This window comes from Canis lupus, chromosome 6 (assembly GCF_048164855.1).
Source record: "Canis lupus baileyi chromosome 6, mCanLup2.hap1, whole genome shotgun sequence".
NCBI lineage: Eukaryota > Metazoa > Chordata > Mammalia > Carnivora > Canidae > Canis > Canis lupus.
The window spans coordinates 1,273,549-1,294,215 of record NC_132843.1 but is presented as its reverse complement, the minus strand read 5'-3'; the positions used below and the strand labels follow the sequence as shown (position 1 = coordinate 1,294,215).

General features: G+C 47.0%; 2 long non-coding RNA genes across 2 annotated transcripts in view; one reads left to right on the top strand and one right to left on the bottom strand.

Annotated features, from left to right (window-relative positions):
• The window catches only part of LOC140634877 (uncharacterized), a 14,219-nt gene extending 8,022 nt beyond the window's left edge, over positions 1-6,197 (bottom strand). The window contains exons 1-2 of the long non-coding RNA XR_012032205.1: positions 4,932-6,197; positions 293-548 (exon numbers count right to left, since the gene is read on the bottom strand). This is a non-coding gene — a long non-coding RNA (uncharacterized lncRNA). The remainder of the gene's footprint in view (positions 1-292; positions 549-4,931) is intronic.
• Positions 5,974-20,667, top strand: LOC140634876 (uncharacterized). Its single transcript, XR_012032204.1, has 3 exons — positions 5,974-6,531; positions 19,265-19,336; positions 19,504-20,667. It is a non-coding gene; the product is annotated as an uncharacterized lncRNA (long non-coding RNA).

The window sequence follows — 20,667 nt, the reverse complement described above, 5'->3', positions numbered from 1 at the left end:
TGCTCCCGGGGTCTCCGGAAGGGTGGTTTAAAACGATGTCTGTGGGGGCTCCCAGTTGGCCCAGGGCATGGCCTGGGATCAAGTCCTGCACTGGACTCCCTGCATGGAGCCTGCTTCTCCCTCTGCCTGTGCCTCTGCCTCTCTCTCTCTCTCTCTGGTTCTCTCATGGATAAATAAATAAAATCTTTAAAAAAGCATGACTGTAGCCAGTTGAGCACCATGCTGCATGCAGAGAGCACCAAGAGATGGTTAGGTGTTGTTACCGCCATCGTCCTATGGTAGACGAATGTACCTGGAGTACTCGGGAGCACGTCTCCAGCACGGGACCAGGTGGAAGCCACCGTAGCTTAGAGCAGCCCAGAGGAGCCCTTCCCGAGTGGCTGCAGTGCTTAGGGATGCTTCACGGCGGGCACAGAATCTTCAGGAGCCTTTGGTGGCACTAACAAGACTGTCCTCCCACTGGCTGAAGCAGCTCTGAGGCTTGATGGACTCAGATAACTCAGAAAGACTTGATCCAGCAGCTTGATGATTTCACCAAAGACCAGTCTCTTCGTAAAAAAAAAAAAAAAAAAAAAAATCATAGTGATATAAAACATACTAAAAGATTGAGAAAACAACAGTCATCTTAGGAAATGAAATAATAAATATAGTTGAGGCTTCCTGGCCCCTTCCAACTGCGTTTCCCTTCACACTCTACCCCGCAAAGAGAAAGACTATCCTAAATTTGGTGTTTATCCTTCTCATGCATGCATTTACATGATCACTATATACGTACGCATTCCTAAACAACATATGGTAGAAATGCATAGTTTGAAACTTCATATAAATATATCATAGTGTGTAGCCTTCTGAAACTTGTGTTTTTTCCCCACGTAATGGTAGATTTTTTGAGATGTTCTTGAGGACATGTGTAGAACTAGTTTATTTTTACTGCTTTATAATATTCCATCCTATGCATCTACCACAATAAATCATCCATTCTCCTCTTTCGAATTTCTTGTTATTAATAAACAAAACATGCAGGAATTGTATTTGAGATCTAGACGTAAGGGTGTGATTTGTCTTTTTATTTTAATTTGGTGTTTTTGTGCACACAGTAGTTTAAAATTTTTTCTTTAGGTGGTAGGATGGACAAATATTTTTGTTTACGATTTATGCTTTCAAACTTTTGCCCTTCTCTATCCCAAATTCATAAAGGTATTTTATATTTCATTTAAAAGTGAAAAGATACGGGTCTTTAACTCAACTGGATTTCATGTATGGTGTGAGGTTGGAATTTACTTTTATTTTTTCCATACCAGTAAGGAATAAGCCCGACATCCTATATAGACTCGGCCAGCTTTCCCTACTAGTTTACTATGCCACCTAGGTTGAAAAACAGGTGTTGTGCATGTCAGGACCTTTTCTGGGTCTTCTATTCTTCCCCATTGTTTTGTTTTCTTTTTAAAGATTTTATTTATTTTTTCATGAGTGACACACAGAGAGAGGCAGAGGCACAGGCAGAGGGAGAAGCAGGCTTCCTGCGGGAGTCCGATGCGGGACTTGATCTAAGGACCCCAGGATCACGCCCTGAGCCAGAGGCAGATGCTTAACCTGGAAGCCACCCGGGTGCCCCATGATTTTTTTCCGTTATTGCCTCAATACCACAGTGTCTTAGTTAATGTATACTATATTTTAATAGCTTTCAGATCATACCGTATTCATCTTCAAAATTGTCTTGTTACTATTGCCTCTTTGCTCTTTTTAATGAATTCCTTAGGAATTTCAGTTTGTTGAGTTCCATGAAAAACTACTGAAATTTGAAGGGAATTACATTGAATTTATAGAACTGACATATCTATATATTGTATTCCTTTTTTAAAAAAATTTGTTTATTAATGAGAGAGAGAGAGAGAGAGAGGCAGAGACACAGGCAGAGGGAGAGGGAGAAGCAGGCTCCATGCAGGGAGCCCAACGTGGGACTCGATCCCGGGTCTCCAGGATCATGCCATGGGCTGAAGTTGGTGCTAAACCGCTGAGCCACCCGGGCTGCCTGGCAACAACCTATTATGATACGGAAATGGTATGTAAGATCTCAGGCTTACACAAGTCTAGAAGATAGGAGCAGTTGCATGAGCAACTGAAGAAGAGCTCAGCCATCTTCGGTTATGTTGCATTGTTTGCTCTCCCTCAGGATACGACTAAGGCCTCATGGGGAGTTCCTTATAGTCCATGGAAGAGGAAGGAAAAAACTGAACCCAGCTCACTAATAGGTCTACAAACATTATAGCTCTGCTCCTGGATGATCCTGAACATCAGCAGCGAAGGAAAATCCTCCCAGTGGACAGGATTTTGAGCAGGACATTTGATTATACACTTTGGCGTGAGATATGGCCCTGTGGCAAATGATTTGGTCAGATGGTCAGGGACTTCGAAAGAACAGGATTGGAAAGAAAATCTGAGAAGGTTATTTGGAGAGGCCTCTCAGAATGGGCATAGATTGTGAACATGTTTGTCTCCCAGGTGATTGCTCACCTAAAAACATCCTTTGCAGAGGTGGCTTTCAATAATCAGGTAGACCAAATGGAATGTTCTATAAAAATCAGTCAACAACCTCTCTCCTCAGGTGCACATTGGGCTTGTGGAGAAAGTGGTCAAGGTGACAGGGATGGAAACTTAACATGGACCCAACAGTATGGATTTCTCCTTACCAAAGCTGACCTAGTTATGGTTGCTACCGAATGCTTTGCCAGCAGCCAAAACCGACACCAACCCCCAATACGATACCATATTCCCCCAGGAGACCAGACAGCCGCCCAATGGCAAATTACATTGGACCTCATTTATCATGGAATGGGGCAGGGATTTGTCCTCATTGGAAAAGATACATATTCTGGAAGCGTATTTGCCTTCCCTGCTTATGTGTGTCCGCCTGCCTCACTCTCTGTGGGCTCACAGAATGCCTTATCTGTTGTCAAGGCATTTTGATCCAGTAATGTATTTTCAGAAAAGAAAGTACAGCAATATATATATATGTGTGTGTGTGTATACACACACGCACACACACACACACTTTTTTTTTTTAATAAAAAAAATTGGCTCATGAGATTGTGGAGGCTGAGAAGTCCCAAGATCTGCTATCAGCAAACTGCAGACCCAGGACAGCAAATGGCATAGTTGAGGCCATGTCCAAAGAACTGAGAACCGGGATCATCGAAGGTGTGAGCTGTAGGCCAAAAGCAGCTCACGACCCAAGAAGGGCCAATGCTGCAGTTTAAATCTGAAGGCAGAAACTGAATTCTGCCCCAAGCCAACTCCAGAGGCAGGCAGAGATCCCTCTTACTCAGGCTTTTAGTTCTTTGTCTTCAGTTGATGGAACAAGGCCCACCTACACTGGGAAGGGCAATTTGCTTACTCAATCTACCGATTCACACGCTAGTCTCATCTAGAAACACCCTCACAGATACTCCTGTGTTTGACCAGATGTCTGGACACTTGGTGGCATGGTCAAGGCTACCCAGAACATTAACCGTCGTGTTCCTTATGTTCTCCCATCCAGATGCTCCCTCAGCCCTAGATCTTCAAGGCCTGCTCTCACGCAGGGCCCCTCAGGTCTGCTGGTACATATTACCCAGCTTTTGTAAGGTTTTAGGTGTGTGTGTTTGCTTAGCTCTGGGGTAGAGGAGACTGCATTTCCCTAGCCAGGCTGTAATGCAATCGGAATCACGATTGTTCGGGGGGTGGGCAATGCGGGGCAAGGGGCAGGCCTTGGGCAGGCTGCACTTCATCTTGTGAAGCGCCTGGTTCGGGTTATAGTTCCTCGTAGAGTCCGGGCAAGGGAGGGCTGCTGTCTTCTGGTCAGAGGAGAGGGCCCCTTATGCCAACGCAGAAGGTACAGGGGAATCGAGAGTCTCAGAGCCGTCAGGGGCACTTGCCCAAACATCACCATTCTGGGATGGGCGTTTGACTCCTTGCCTATCAGGAAAGGTCATCATTTTAGCAAATGGGACATTTCTGCGGCTCCTTTGCTGCTCGGTCACCATTATCACCAACCTGTGGGCCTCTGAGGGGTCCACCATCTGGCTGCAGGGTATGTGGGTCTCTGTAAACGGTGCCGTGGAGGCCTCTTGCTTTCACAGTGTGCCCCGAGTTGAAAGTAGGCCTAATGGAACCTGCTATTCACAGTGTTAATTCAAGGCTTACAAGGCCGTCACAGAAGCCAGTTGCCTCCACGATCCTTGTGACACAGGAGAGCTTGGTTCTGGTGTCACTGAGTCGAAGAATGAATCTCGCCGACACAGGAGCGTGAGTAAATGGATAGAAGTTTAAGAAGTAAAGATACACAGAAAGCTCTCAGGAGTGAGAGGGGTCCTGACAGGGTGGCCACTGAGGGCTTGCAGGGTTGGTGGTTTATTGGAAGCCTAATCGGGGAACCTAAATCCTTATAACTCTATCTATTGACACCACCATTGAGTAAGGACTGGTGGTAACATCTCTAATGGCTCACTTCTTTTTGGGGTCTGGTTATTCTTTGTTGGTCACACGTAGTCATTATAACAAGACACCCTCCCCACCCACACCTTAGGGCTGGGTGGGCTGGCTTGTTCTTTTACCTCTGGTTTCCTGACACCTCAGCATTTTGGGATTTTTGTGAGCCTGCCCCCAACCTAGCCCTTCCCAGCCCTGTTTGTCCCTAATGCACTTGTGGTCACCAATGCCCCACACCAGTCAAGCACTACAGGTGCCACACAGCTTGCTGCTCGGTTCAGCCGCAGCGCTGAGGTAACAGCAGGCCGGGGTCAGGGCCATTGCGTCCACCAGCAGCGCTCTGTCCCCTTAAGGGCTCAGCTCTACCATCCAATCCCTCTCTCTCTCTCTCACTCTTTAACCGCCGAGTCATTTATCCCCACCTGGTTTCATTTTATACAGAAAGGAGAACATTTCAACTATACCAGTTTTTCTCTTTTTCAACAGAACTCATTTCAGTCGGGTCCCAGGAACTCTTCCTTATTTTCAGATTCATGTTTTTAGCAGTACACGTGCACCTGTGACAGCCAAAACCAAGCGCTGGAGCTCCAGACAGTCACTCGTTTTCACTGGGACGCAGCAACACGCGACAAAACCCTGTGGCTCCTCCGGTCGTGTCCCCCTGTCCGAGCCCGGCCTGGTCCTGTTTGCACAAGCTTCTCTCGGCAGCTTCATTAGTGTCCCCTTGAGTCAGACCTTTGCTGTCTCCATAATCCACCCGGTGAACTTTGATTACTCTGTCAACTCTTGCAATGACTTGTCCTTGGACTCTAAAAACAACAGTTTCACCAGCTCTAATGCGTTTTCCTGGAAATGTGTTAGGTTCTCTCTCCCAGGGCCGCATCCAGTAGAACTTCATGAAACAGACTTGCACTGGGCAGGTCTGCACCTCTGCAGCGGACAGAGGGCTGAAGGACAAAGCCGTCTTCCTTTGCTTGAGGCCTGGCCTGGGAGCCTCAGCTTCCCCGCTCTCTGTCGGCCGCTCTCACGGTGAGCGGAGAGGTTCTGGAAAGAGCCTGGGGCAGGGGGAAGAGGCCAGGTGCCCTCTAGAGGAGGCCCTGCGGGTGGGCTGGCTGTGGGCTGCCAGGGATCCGCCCTTTGTCGTCAGATTGAAACTGGAGGTGACCCAGGGCCCAGGAAGCAAGCACGAAGGCGCTCTGGCTCCGGGGCTGCTGGTTTCCTGTTACTCTTCCTCAAGGTGGGGACATCCAGGGGGCTCAGCGGTTGAGAGCCTGCCTTTGGCCCAGGGCGTGATCCTGGAGTCCCGGGATCGAGTCCCACATCGGGCTCCCCGCAGGGAGCCTGCTTCTCCCTCTGCCTGTGTCTCTGCTTCTCTCTGTGCATCTCTCATGAATAAATAAAATCTTAAAAAAAAAAATCTCCCTGAAGGTAACTTCTTGGGCGACTGGGCTGGGCGTGCCCTGTCCCTCCTGTTGGCAGCAGCTGTGGCTTTTCCAGGCGGCAGGAGGTTCAGGAGGTTCTGTTGGGAGCGAGTAGGGGCTTGGGGAGGAGAAGGGCTGAGCCTTCTTCCCAGCTCAAGGCTCAGTGGCTCAGCTCTGTCTCTGCAGCCACTTCTTCGTCCCAGAGCCACCAAGCTGGTGCCAGGAGGTTTCCTGTCCCAGCCCACCTCCCCCTGCCTTCCAGGCCAGGATCTGCAGGCCACGCTTCCCAGCATGCTCTCTCCTCCACCTGCTGCCTGTCCGCAGCGATTTCTGAGACTGGCTTCCCCAGGGCCCCTCCCTCCACCCGAGCTTTCTCTTTCACTTGCTCCCAGCGCGCCTGCCACCTGCCCTGCTGGGTTTGCCTTCTGTTTCCAGTAATTCTCTTCAAAGCCACGCTCCTTCCTGCTGAAATGAAGTGTTTGCCGCCTTTCTGAGATGCCCACCCGCCCCCTTGCTCCGTCCTTACCCACTTTGCAGCGCCCTACAGGTGCCAGCTCGGGGACGTCTCTTCCCCAGGAGGGACACTCTCCCACCTGCCACCCTGGCATCTGCTCCGAAGGGCGTCTGTCTTCCTCTCACGGGGGTGAGTCTTTTGGGGGAGTGGGGAGCGGATTTTTTAAAAAGATTTTATCTATTTATTCATGAGAGAGAGAGAGAGAGAGGCAGAGGCACAGGCAGAGGGAGGAGCAGGCTCCATGCAGGGAGCCCGACATGAGACTCAATTCCAGGACTCCAGGATCACGCCCTGGGTTGAAGGCAGGCACTCAACCGCTGAGCCACCCAGGGATCCCCGGGGAGCGGATTTTCATGTTCGTGGCCATGACCCGTGATGGCTGCTTTGATCCAAGTTTGGTCCAAGAGGTTATGTGTGGGCTTTTTGTTTTGTTCTGGTTTTGGTGGGGGGCATCCTCTCTGGCCCGCCTGGCTGTCAGGAGGCATCACAGGGACATTAAAATATGAAACATGTGACCCTTGAGTTGTGTTTTTAGTTACTTGACCTTCTTTCTAGTTTTCTAATATATTTAAAGTTATGCATTGTCCGCTAAGTTCCATTTTCATTGAAGCCCACAGATATGATATGTAGGGCTCTCGTGTCATTTGTTTTTAAGGATTGGGTCGTTTTAGTGTGGGTTTCTTTTTTTCTTGAACCCACAATTTTGTCTGCCAGCTAGTGGACACAGCAGGTGCCTGGGATGTGGCTGGGAGCTCACCGTGGAACACTTGGAAGGGCTGCTGTGCGTCCTCGCGGGTTTGTGGGCGACTGAGGAGCAAGGAAGGGGATACTTGGGGAAGATTATTTAATAACATGGGGGTGGGGGGCTGAGCAGGAGAGGTGACTGGGAGACAGGAAAGGAAGACTCGGATGCAGTGACCCAGGGAAGGGTGACTCCAGCTGCGGGACCCTGTGTGCTGGATTCAGCTCCCATTGCCCTCCCAGGGCCACCCCTGTCTCCCCCACCGTGTGTCCCATTCAGAGTCCCACTGCGGCCCCAGCCATTCTTCCTCGATTCCCAACACCTGAATGACCTGGGTGCCATCGTGTGGCTTGGCCCGCAGCACAGCTAGCCACCATCCATGCTAGTAAACCTTATAATTCCAGACTGTTCTACCTGGATTCTAGTTGACAGGCTGGCACAGCTAGAGATGCCGGGAACTGTCCTGGAGATCAAATATCCTAGAGGTTGTCAACCAGGCTTAACAAATAAACTATTTTGTTTGAAAGAAATCTCTGGGAAGTCTTCCATGTGAAATAGGGAAAAGGAGAATAGTGGATTCCCTCGGGAGCTCCCATTCTCTTAATTGAGGGGAAATTTTCGTGACTGTTGTGGAATCAACAAAATGCCTCACTGAAGCCCCAAGTTCCCTGGAACAGTCTGGAAACCACGGATCTCTCTAAACTCCTCACTTTGCAGATGAGGAAATGGAATCCGAGGAAGTGAGAGGAATGCACCCCAAGGCGCACCCAGAGCGGAAGGCCTGAGGGGGAGTTCTGGTCCCTTGGCACCTAGAACACTACCCTTTCTCTCACAGGGCCCTGCCCCCTGGACCTTACCAGGAAGGTCCTTGCCCGTTGTTTAAGGAAGTGCTTCTCAAGGGCTTTCAAGATGCTCTTTAAAAAGTAGGTTACAGTGCTCAAGTCACGTTGGAAACCCAGCCTCTACCTCCCTACGGCTGACTCTCAGAGCAAGTCAGTGTGCTTAAGGCTTGGAGAAGGCCTGCAGTGTAGAAAACTGCTTATCTTTGCTTAATCCAGATCTTCCTACGCTTTAAAATCTACTTTTTCTAGGTCTACTTATATTCTGCTTTGAAAATCAGGAAAGGTTTCTCTCAAGGAATGAATCTCTATGGAGGGGAGTGGAGTGGGGTGGAGAGGACGTAGGCATTATCCCAGCAGGTGCAAGATTTCAGATGTCCTCACCTGCACTGGTTCCTTCGCCAAGGAGGTAGTGAGCCAGCCTCTCTGGTCAGTGCAGGGGTGAGACAGGACGGGCACAGTAGAGGAGAAAACCGCGTGGCCCATGGCGGATGGTGCAGACGTCAGGGGGCCGAGAAGCCCGCAGCAGCCTGGATGTGGCCTGTCATCTGGAACCAGGAGGGACTTCCTGACTTATTCTTTCATCGTTTTGCCTCCTTCCTCTTATCTGAGTCCACTTCTGAATCCTCTGGTTTTCCTGGTTGGTATGTTTGCTCCTCCCCATGCCTGCCAACCCCTCTCCTCACCTCCCTCATCTACCTCTGGGCAGAGTCCCTCTGACTCATACTCTGCCCTGGGCTGCACACACACCAACCTGGTCTTCCTTAAGTGTATGTGTGAGTGTGAGTGTGACTACCCAGATCTTTCACAGGAGAGGGTTCCCACATTCCATCCACTTCATCTTTCCCCATCTTTCTCCCATCTTAACCCCATCATCTTTCCCCCATCTTTTCTCCATCACCTTCCCTCATCATCTTTCCCTCATCATCTTTCCCCATCATCTTTCCCCCTCATCTTTCCCCATCATCTTCCTGCATCTTTCCTCCATCCTTCCCCCATCTTTCCTTCATCTCCCCCCACCCCCACTCCAAATCTAGAAATCCGCAGACCTGATTACACTCACATCCACCAGAGGGTGCAGCAATTACGGAAGTTGAAAGAATACAAGAATTTACTAGAGTTTGTGGCTGGCTCACATAGCCGTGGAAACAGGCAATATTTATTTATTTATTTATTTATTTATTTATTTATTTATTTATTGACAACATTTAAATCTAAGAAGTGCAGAGTGGAATATGATAGCTTTGGTCATCGTGGGTGACCTCTTCATCACCTTTGTTCAAAATATAGTCAAATTTTGTTATAACGAGACTCAGGGTCGCACGATTTCGGTCATGCCTGCCTCATGCCATCTCTTCAAATGTGTTCAGGCAAAGAGTGTTCAGGAAAGGCTTTCAGAAATGTACATTCTAATGGGGGTTTCCTTATAGTGATAGGATGGCCATCTGCCCACAGCACAAAGCAGAGCTAGGGAAAACAGGATGTGCATGAGGACTGTTCTAGACGAGGCTCCTGAAGATGGGGCTCTGCCCTGGCTCCGATGTTACTTACCGTGCAACTCCATGGCTTAGTAATAACGAGAGTGAGGGTTCACAGAGCACCTACTGTGCCAGCAAACATGCCTGGCGTGTGATGAATGTTATCTCTTATCCTTGTGATAAACTCACAGGCGTTTTCATTTAACAGATACAAACATTGATGCACAGTGATGTTAAATGATGTGCCCAGAGCTACACAGCCTGTGAGAGGTTGAACCACAAATCAGTCTCTAGGTGTGCTGAACTACAGGCTTTTCTGTTACATGTGTTTTTCTTATCATTTGATGTTTCGGTCTCTGTCCATTTTTCATAATAGCATTCACACCCATCTCCCTGTTGCATTCAAGTAAGGCTACCTGTTGTAACAAATAATCCCAAACTCTCAGTGGCTCAACAAGATAGAAAGCTGCACTGCTCGTGTCCAAGTCTGTCAGAGGTCTTTACCCAGATGAAAGATGACGGCAACCGACACAGGTGCCTTCCACCTGGAAGGAAGAGGCTGGAAGTGAGAGATTTCATTTGGGGGGTGTAGCTGAATAAGGAACGTGATGGTCCATTGAAAAGCCTGCCCTGTGGCCTGGACTGAGGAACAGGGGGAAGGAGACTGGGGGGGAGAGGCTTCACTGGTCTTCCTGAAGTCACATGACCCTCACTCTCTGACTCACACATTTCCAGCATTCATTCATTCATTCTCCAACAAATTGTTCAATGCCTTTAGTACTGTGCCACATGCTGGTATGTGTGTGTGTGTGTGTGTGTGTGTGTGTGTGTGTGTGTAATGTTTTACCCTGGAAAAAATCCTCTTTTGGAACCGGTGTCAATGTGAGGAAGGACAAGTTGCCACCAGCTCCAAAGTGGAAGCAGTCTAATGTAAGTGACCTGCCCCATGCAGCTTCCTGGTCTCTATGGTGAATGACATCACTTCAAGGACTCAGCATGGGTCTTTCTGCTGGCAGGTTGGACAGTCAGCAATCACAAATAAGTCAGCCTTGGGAAAAGGAAGCCCCTGTTTTTGGACTTTTGTGATGACCTACATCCTTGTCACTTTGACCCCTCTGTTCACAGATGCATTGAACAAATATTGAGGTAGCTGAGGACAGAGGTTGAGTGACAGGCTGAGGATAGGCCATCTTGTCCAGCTGCTGGCTGACTGCCCCAGGTGAGCAGATGTTCTTCAGCACCAATATGAGACCCAAAGATGAATTCATGTGCTCAGGTACCCATGTCCACTGGTCCATCCACATGTCTCTTCCCCAGATTTCCTTGTCTCTGACCCTCTACTCTGTTTCCTCTAGGCCCTTGATAGCTGGCCAAATCATCCAAATACTGCAAAGAAGGCAGTGCACATCTATGACTCAGGCCACCACTCCCTCCACTCAAGTGGAGGACCAAGTGTGCTGGGTCCAGCTTGGTTCACTGGAAGAATCACCTTTGACCATCACCTTTAAGGACCCCTCTTGATTCGGGAATGATGCAGCAGCAATCCTGTTCTGTGATCCAAGACCGAGTCCAGTGAGGCAGAGGGCACCTCAGAGGAGGCTTTAGGCATGGATTGAGGGAGAGTCAGTGGTGCAGCAGAAATAAGGAAAATGAGAGTCCAGGTAGCTGTTTATATGGTTTACTTAATCTTTCTGGCTCTGTCAAAGGCTACATCCCAATATACCACTCCCATCGCATGATGGATTGCTGGTGTCTATGTCCAAACTTACATCTTTGTAGGTTAGATAACAACCCAGCCCCACCGGGAAATCAGATCGCATAAGAATGGGGTGTCTGGTGGTTGACTGGACCCACTCAGGGTCCAGTATTATGCCAGGAGCTGCCTTTCAAACAGTACACCTCTCCAGCATAGTGCATGGCCTTGTTCTAGAATCTGTGGGCTCTGTGCTGTGATCTTTCTCTTGAGGACTATACATTCTTATCCAGCAGAGATATACCTAAAGCACCTTTTGATCTGTTGGTCACATGGCCCAAGGAACAGACTACTTGGAACCACAACTTGAACTTGTTTTGAATGGTCAAAACTGGTGGTTTTCTGAGCTATCAGAGAAATGGAACAGACGTTTAGACTGCGTTGCCTTCAAAATCCAAAGAAACTCCCAGGCATTATGTCTCTATCCTAGTGCCATAAGGTGCAAGGGGCAAAGATACTTGTTCTCTACCTTCAGGGGGATGTCCCCACATATCCCAGATAAGTGGAACACTATAGAACTCGCCAGTGTGGCATGTTCCTGCATCTTTATGGAGTTGGTCTCTCGCTTTCTTCCCGATGCACGTGTCTCAGTGCGCTTGGGATGCTGTCCAGTTCCTATTTGCCAGTTCCAAATGGCACGATGTCACCAGCACAGTGGATCAGCATGATGTTCTGCTGTGTCATGACAGAGAGCAAGAGGGTTGACACAGCCCCGAGGCATGACAGTGAGTGTGTGCTGTTGTTCTTGCTAATGAAAGATAAACTCTGTTTGACTCTCGCTGCTGATAGATTGTCAGGCACTGTGTTGATCTGCCCCAGTAAAGATCCGTATTCAGACCAGCAGCTGAAAATGGAGTTAATCTTACGTAGTCCACTGTTGTGGGTGAATTGGATGAGACTACAATACACCTTTCTCATCTTTCAAATCTTTGGTGGTGACGCTAATCTCTACAATTCTTCCAGAAATGTCATACTGCCTCTGATTCATCTTGGAGGCTGCTGTGGGGAAATTTCAGGGTGTCCCCTTGGTCCTTCCTACCATAACGACCCCTACTCCACGAATCAGGCCAAGCTGTGAGGGGTCTGCCGGTGGTAACCATATGCTAAGCCTACCTGTCTTAACTATGTACTTGGGAACTGGACGAATAACCACAGGGTGGATTTGCAGCTGCACTGGGTCTTCCATGAGGCTGACTTTGGTCATTGGCCAGGACTTGGGGTCCTGGAATTCCCTCCCCAATGGGGTTCATGCCTGTGTCCTGGAATTCCCTCCCCAATGGGGTCTGTGCCTGTGAATTGGCCAAGAGGTGTGGGCCACCATTTTTCTTTCCATGGTTAACATCCTTCTATTTGGCAAATCTAAGTGTTTTTCTGAGTGTGTAAATACAACAACATTCTTATGACCGTCCATTGACCTCACCCCAGGACACCATAATCTATGAATTACTGCCATAGATCCTTATGGATCAGGAAACTCTCACTGCCACTCCTTAGCATCCTTAATATTCACTTCCATTATCTTCCCTAGTTCTCACTAGCTTTGTAATTTCTTATCTATCTGGACTATTCCTCCCCGAAACAGGGATTTTGCTCCTCCATCTACTCTTGCTGAGACCTGACTTTGGCTGTCAGTCTGAAGACAATGAAGGTTGGTGGACGTTAGCTTGTATTCAGGAGGACAAGCATCATCTTGTGAAGAAACTGCTTCAGGTGAAAGCACTGCGTATTCTCCAGGCAAGTGGAGGCTAGCTTCTCTGGTGAAGGTGAAAGTGAAGGTGAAGGTGCTGCCTCTTGGGGAAGGATGGCAGAAGGGAATTTGGAGTTTTGAGATGTTCGAGTTCCTTCACTCAAATGACTCCATCCCAGGACTCAGAGTCCTCCACTTTCCCTACTAGGGCCCTGACTTGACATAGAGTATTTGCTGAGGTTCTGCGTTTCATCTCCATGGCAGCTCTGCACAGCCTAGAATCGGATCCTTGCCCAAACTTTCAGCACAATCTTTCCCAAGGCTGCAGGAAATAAAGATTTCCTTTCATACTGCTTTAGGAGGCATCTGGATGTTAGATCATGCCTTAAATTGGCTTCCCTGAGCGGTTATTTACTTAAATATCTTTAATGTTGTAGTAAGTATCTCCCCTAACCCACAATCCTCATCATAACATATGTTTCTATGTTGATTGAATGTCATGACCCCTTGGGCTCCCAGGGCGTTGACCTCCCTCTGTCTATATTCAATCTCCATTAACGACAATGAAAGTTGGAGAAATCATGAGTCTACCACATGCCAAGGGATTATTAGCCTTCCATGTGCCCCTAACAGTGGAGTACCTATTCCTCTCAGACAGGTGGCCTGTTCTTATCCCTAATTCCATCTTGAAGACTGTTTTAGAACCATTCTTGGACAATTGTTTTAGCCGTGTCTTCTAGAAAGCAGGACTTTAGCCAAGAATTAAAGTGCTGATGTTATATTTGCAAAGTGCAAGACCTTTGAGATGAGAGTGAAGAAGAAGGGAAAGTGAGTCAAAGGAACATGGGAAGCGATGCCATACGTTACCACGCTGGCCATTGCTTGGCAACTAGCCACAAAAAGACACGCAACTCAATTGGCATATGCACATTCACACTGCACCTCAGATTTTCCCCAAAAGGATTTTAAGGAGAGACTAGTCCTCAGAGTAGCTCGCAGAAGGGGGAAATGAGGAGAAATTTATCATCCTATCCCCCTTCCATTTCCTAGCGGATGCTAACCCCCTGTTACATTATCTGCCTCCATGGCAGCTGCTTAGAGGGCCACACCCCATGCTCTGACTGTGGCATTTTATCCAAGCCTAGAAATGGAGGCCACCTCAGTGTGGTACGTGGTACCATTTGGCCATGCAGTCTGGGGCCTCGCCTGGGTTCCTATCCCCTTGGAGAAATTGTTAAAAGCAGTGGCAGTAACATGGTTCAGGAGATAAGCAGAACCTTGGGAAGGAAGTCAGGAAAATAATCCAGAGAGGCACAGGGTCTATGTCAGATACACTGTGCTTCAGGAAAACAGGGACAAACCAGGTGCATGGTACTCCATCATTCTTACCTTGGGGACAATTTAGTCAGATATAATTTTGTTACTTTCAAGGGCTCTACACATTATAAATTAAAGCGTAAGTGTGTGAACGTTGTCCATGAAAGCACCCAGGTGTGCCTGGTTTCATGCAATAGCTCTGCCCCTGAGAGAAAGGAAGGAAGAACTCCATGTTTCGGGGAGTCTGGTGGATGACTCTTCTGTGAGGCATGAATTCCTTTGTTAATGAGAACAATCATGTTCTAATTAGCGGTGGGAAGAGTTCAGTTTCAGCAAAATAGATTTTCTTAACAGTTCACGTTGTCCAATGTTGTATCTTAAACTCAAAAACCTAGTTTATTGTTTACCCAGGCGGGACTGAATTTTTATTCACTAAAGATAAAGCCCGTGGCCTCCACATATTGTATGTTCTTAAGTGAAGTTGAAAGGCTTGAATTTTTCTCATGAGATGGCACTTGGCTGGTAGCTGTGGACTGGGCTTTCTGGAGCCAGGACAGTGACAGATGCCAGTGAAGGAAAACCAGTGTGAAGCTGTCACCAATTTTTGATGACCTTAGGACATGCCAATGACAAGATAATGATCAATTATGCTGATGTTGCTCAATAGTACCAACCTTTTAGGGTTTATATAGGGAAGATAATCATTGTAGTGACAGGTTCACATTTCCACAGTAGAAAACTAATACTTTTCCCTGTGCAAATATTGAGCTGATTTCTCCCTCTTCCATAGGTTCATTTCTTCACAGAGGAAGTTATACCATGAGATCTGATTGACAATCATGGGTGAACAGTATGAGGTCAACCTTAAATCCTCTCAGAGCCATGGTGCTTTAATAGAGTCACATAGAGCTCTGAGCACCTGCTAGCACACTAAGGTCCATTTCAGAGTTGAGGCCCAATTCTACCTACAATTGAAGGCATGCAAGGAGCCCAATTTTCTGCCCTGGCTGTGCCTTATCAAGGAGTTTTCTATCTTCCTTGTGTTTACTCTGCCTAGATCTATGGCTTCCTGACTCTCACCTGCTAGATCTGGGAATCCGTCCTAGTGGCTCTCAAACTCCACTCTGAATCAAAACAATCTCAGGAGCATAAAAAAATATATACAGATACCTAGGATTATATCCTCACTGGATCAGAATCTCTAGGGAGGGAGCTTGTACGTCGTCTGTACTTTTGAGAACTCCTTATGTAATTCTAATGCTGCAGGATGTTTATTAGGCTATAGTTAGGAATGGCCTTTTTTTACCTGGGCTGATCCTTTGCAGGTACTTTCTGGATTTGATTTTTGAGGCCACTCCTGGATCCCTCCTTGGTGAATGTGGGATACTCATGGGTTTAATAGAGAAAGGAGCATTTATCCACCCATTCGGCTATGTATGTATGTATGTGTGTATGTATGTATTTATGTATCTATCCATCCTTCCATCTACCGAAATAATGTTTATTTATTTTTGAAGGGGGATGATTGTAACCCAGATAGTTCCTTGAGCCTTCCACTGGTGGGACTCTATCAGTTACTGAGTCTCTGTAAGTCTGTGATTTCCTTGGAGGTGGAGACCACATCTCTCCACATGGTTGTATCTCAACTAACTACTTAGTGTCAGAATTGTGGAAAGTGCTTGAAATTTTTTATTATTGAAATGGAATGAAAATAGAGTTACAAACTCATGTTCACTATCTGTTCCAGCATACAAACAACACAGAAGTACTGGACATCTTCCAAAGACCCATTGCTTATAGGCATGAGCATTCAGTAAGCTTTAATCTGTTAATGTGACATCTGAAAGTCAGGGTAGGTCACAATGGATTCTTGGGAGACACTGTAATGGTAGATGTTAACAGGAGGAATCATTGGGAGTGGAAACCTTAATTGAGGTAGACTGGGATATATTTTATCTTAGAAGGACAGCCTTTCCTCTTTTATAGCAGTTATGCTCTGCCTTAATGCTGCAGAATTTTGGAATGATGAAAGCCTGAACAGCCCTGCTATGCTGCATGAGCGTGATCTGGCTTTCTGATTGAGGATGGAGGGCAGAGGACAGGGTGCGGTCTGATTTGGAGGGTGCGGGAGAGGGCCCTACAGAAATGCAAGATGCTCTACATCTGTGTACTTCATCTGTTAGAGCCCTTAGCATATTAATCACAGTTGTTTTAAATGTACTAGTCTCATAATTCCAATATCCCTGCCATATCTGAGTCTGGTAAATGTAAGCAGAAAGATGGAAATTCTAAGAAAGAATAAAAAATAAATGCTAGAGATAAAAAACACTGTGACATAAATGAATGATGCCTTTAATCGTCTCAATAGTAGACTGCACATGGCCAAGGAAAGAATCTATGAGCTTGAGTTGCTTGTCAATAGCAACTTCCAAAACAGAAGAGCAAATAGAAAAAAAGACTGAAAAAAAGGGGGGCACCTAGGTGGCACAGTCGATTAAGCATCTGACTCTTGGTTTTGGCTCAGGTTATGGTCTCAGGGTTGTGAGATCGAGTCCCATGTCATGCTTCACGCTCAGCCTGGCATCTGCTTCAGATTCTTTCCTTCTGCCTCTGCCCCTTCCCCCCTCTCTAAAATAAATAAAAATAAATCTTAAAAAAAATAATATCCCAGAACTGTGAGACAACTTTAAAAGTTATAATATACGTATAATAGGATTACCAGAAAGATAAGAATGAAAGAAAGAGACAGGAGCAATATTTGAAGCAATAATGACCAAGAATTTCCCCAAATCATTTTTGGACACCAAATCACATATCCAGGAATCTTAGAAAACACCATCCATATAAATGCCAAAAATGAAACAAAACAAAACAAACTACACCTAAACCTAGGCATATAATATTCAGACTATTGAAAATCAAAGAGAAAGAAAAAAAAAAAAAGAATCTTGAAAGAAAGAAGCTGGGTAGAGGGGAACACCCTACCTATAGAGGAGTGAACATAAAAATTACTTAAACTTTCCAGAGACCATTGCTCAAGATGCAGAGCAACAGGAACTCTCATTCATTGCTTGTGGGATGTAGATGGTATGGCCACTGAGGAAGACCATTTGGTAGGTTTCTCACAAAACTAAACATACTCTTACCATATGATCCAGCAACAGCATTCCTTGGTATTTACCCAAAAGAGTTGATGACTGTGTTCACACAAACACTTGCACACAGATGTTTATGGCAATTTAATTCATAACTGCTGAAACTTAGAAGTGACCACAAGGTTCTTTAGTCGGTGGATGGACAAACTGTGGCCCACAGACAATGGAATATTATTCAGCCCTAAAAATAAATGAGCTCATCAAGTCATGAAAAGACATGAAGGAACCGGAAATGCATATGGCTACATACTGTATGATTCTAATTGTAGGACATTTTGGAAAATCCAAAACTATGGAAATAGTTAGAAAGATCGGTTGCCAAGGGTTGGGGGGGTGGGGGAGAGAGGAATGAAGAGGTGAAACACGGGGGAGTTTTAGGGCAGTAAAACTATTGTGTATGGTACTAAATGGTAGTCTCCACATACTATCATACATTTGTTCAAACCCATAGGATGTGCAGCACCAAGAGTGAACCCTAATGTGAACTATGGACTTTGGGTGATAGTGACACGTCATTGCAGGTTCATTAGCTGTGACGGATGCTCCCCTGTGGCGAGGGGTTGTTGATACCGGGGGAGGCTGTGCAGAGTGGGAACAGCAGGTCTATGGAACTCTCTACTTTCTGCTTGCTTTTGCTGTGAACTTAAATTGCTCTAAAAAAAAAAAAAAGAAAGCATTTTGAAAAGAAAAGAAATAATCTGGGATTTTCACATCATCAATTATCCTCAGCAAATGTAAAAAAAATTAAAAAAAAAAAAAACAACCAAAAAACCTCATGCTTCATGCTTGGTCCTCTCACTGCCAGGTCTTGGTGAGCCCCAATTGAGCGGCACCTTAATTATATGGTAGTTGTCATTTTATTGCATTGATTTGTAGAACATTTGAAGTCCTTGTCGCAGGTTGCCTCCAGGGAAGTTCTCTGAAAGTTCTGGCCCTGAGGGATCAAAGTATAAAGGTTCTCTCATTCTCTGTCCTCTCTTACTGCCCGTCACTTACTGAACTTAACACACATAGTAGGATAAAGAAAGGGGGGGGAGGGAGGGAGCGAGGGAGGGAGGAAGGAAAGAAGGAAGGAAGGAAGGAAAAACTAAATCAGATTACCTCTGCCACAGCACCAGCCATGGGTGTGAAGAACCTTCTTTTGTTAAGATTTGCCTCCCAAGGGATCCCTGGGTGGCGCAGTGGTTTGGCGCCTGCCTTTGGCCCAGGGCGCGATCCTGGAGACCCGGGATCGAATCCCACATCGGGCTCCCGGTGCATGGAGCCTGCTTCTCCCTCTGCCTCTCTCTCTCTCTCTCTCTGTGACTATCATAAATAAATAAATAAATAAATAAATAAATATATATATATATAAAAAAATATTTAAGATTTGCCTCCCAAAGCCCCTCTGACCATCTCTTCTCCCCAGTGGTGTAGCATGTACATCACTACCATCCATGCATCCCATCGGATCATCTACAAAACACAATTGTATATATATTTATGTATATTATCTCATTTAAAACTCAAAACTAAGAGGAAAGAGCAGTAACATTACCCTAACATCCCAAAGGTGCAACGGATCCAGATGGGGCCTCCCTCATTTCGGATCCACCCATCTCCTCCTTTGCAAGACCACATGTTCATTCTGTGCTCCTGCTCAGCACAGGCTGACTTCGGAAGGCTCAGCTTTTTTTCGAAAAAATCTATTTCAAAATAATTCCCCCCAAAGTTTTATCTTGAAAAACACAACCTTACGGAGAAGGTGCAAGAAATATAAAGTGAGTATTTAGTGAGCCCTTCCCCTGGATTATTCACTGATTAGCAGGGAGCCCTGCTCTCTCTCTGCCTCTGTCTGTGTCTCTTTATCTCTGTCTCTCTGTCGACACACATTTATTGATTTTGTTTCTAGTCTCCTGCTGAACTACTTGCGGCTCTTAGTGGCAGACACCAGGACACTTCATCCTTGCTACTTCAGCACGAGGTATGTCCTAAGAACAAGGATGTTCTCCAACACACCCACAATCGGTCCTCATATTCGGGAAATTTTACTTTGGGGCAACATCATCGGGTAATACCTAGGCCATATTCTAATTTCCCAAAGTTATCTCTGTCCTCAAAATGGTCTTTAGTGTCTTTTCTCTCGTCTAGGGCCTGATCCAGGATGGCGGCTGTCCTGCTCTTTCGACACGCCTGCGTCTTGTCTGTTATGAGGCAGACACTGTTGCTTTGTCCTCACTGGCTGACCGCCTGCGTTCCCTCTGACAGCCCACCGGGGCCTGTGCGGGCGCCGTCATGTCCAGCCCGAGGCTCAGGCATCGGGATGCTCCCCGACTCAGAGCCTGAGACGCTTCTACGTGGGGGCCCGGGGTTCAGACGAGCAGAGAGGGGCACTTGGGCTGCAGGATCCCCTGAGCAGTGTTCCTGGGAAGACACAGAGGGGCACAGAGGGGGCAGTGCCACCCCGAGTCTGCTGCCCTCCTTGCTCCTGTCTCTGCCTACTAACTCTCGCTCACGCATTCACCCATTCACCATGTAGACACGACCAGGCCTCTGCCAGGCATCGCTTCTCCTCCCTCACATCTGGGCTCAGTCTTCTGCCTCTTTTCACATCTAACTTTCTCACCTCTCCACTGGATAAGAAACAGGGTCGGGTGCTCTTTTCGTGTGTCCCCCAAGTGGCCAGGATGCCGGAGGGTGCTTTGTGTCTGACTACAAAATATCAGGTTGGGGTATTGCCTTCTGGATTTATCTCTGCTCTACCAACATCCTTGTTCCTCCCCACAGCAGACTCCTGCCTGCAAAGCTCCTCTGACCCATATTAGTCCCAGGAAATACAGCCCAGGTCTCCTCGGCGGTGGCAAGGCTGGGGGAATTCGGCAATGATACCGTTTCAACAGGATTTCGGGGATGTTCCTGAACTCAGACTTTCAAGCCCTTTCATCTATTCCTTCTTGCATTGCTTCCTCTCATTTTTCGGTCTGCGGGGACCAAACAGGCAGAGATGGTCTTTGGACCCCTCCTCCAGTCTTCTCCGGGTGTATGAGTACGAGCTTGGCCATTTGCTAGCCTGGGTGACCTTGTGAACTCCCCTAACCTCTCTGAGTCTCGGGTAACTCTGTGTCTTGTTTCACGGCATGAGTAAGGAAATGTGTGTAAAGCGCTGATCAAAAGGCTGAGAGCATGACCTTGTCCAGTCGCACTTCCCCGGCTTCTGTCTATCAATAAACTTAGGTGCAGGCCTGGGTGGTGACAGCCACTACCTGTGGGGCATCTACTCTGTGCCAGGCCTTGTGCTCTGTGTGTGGGACCTTA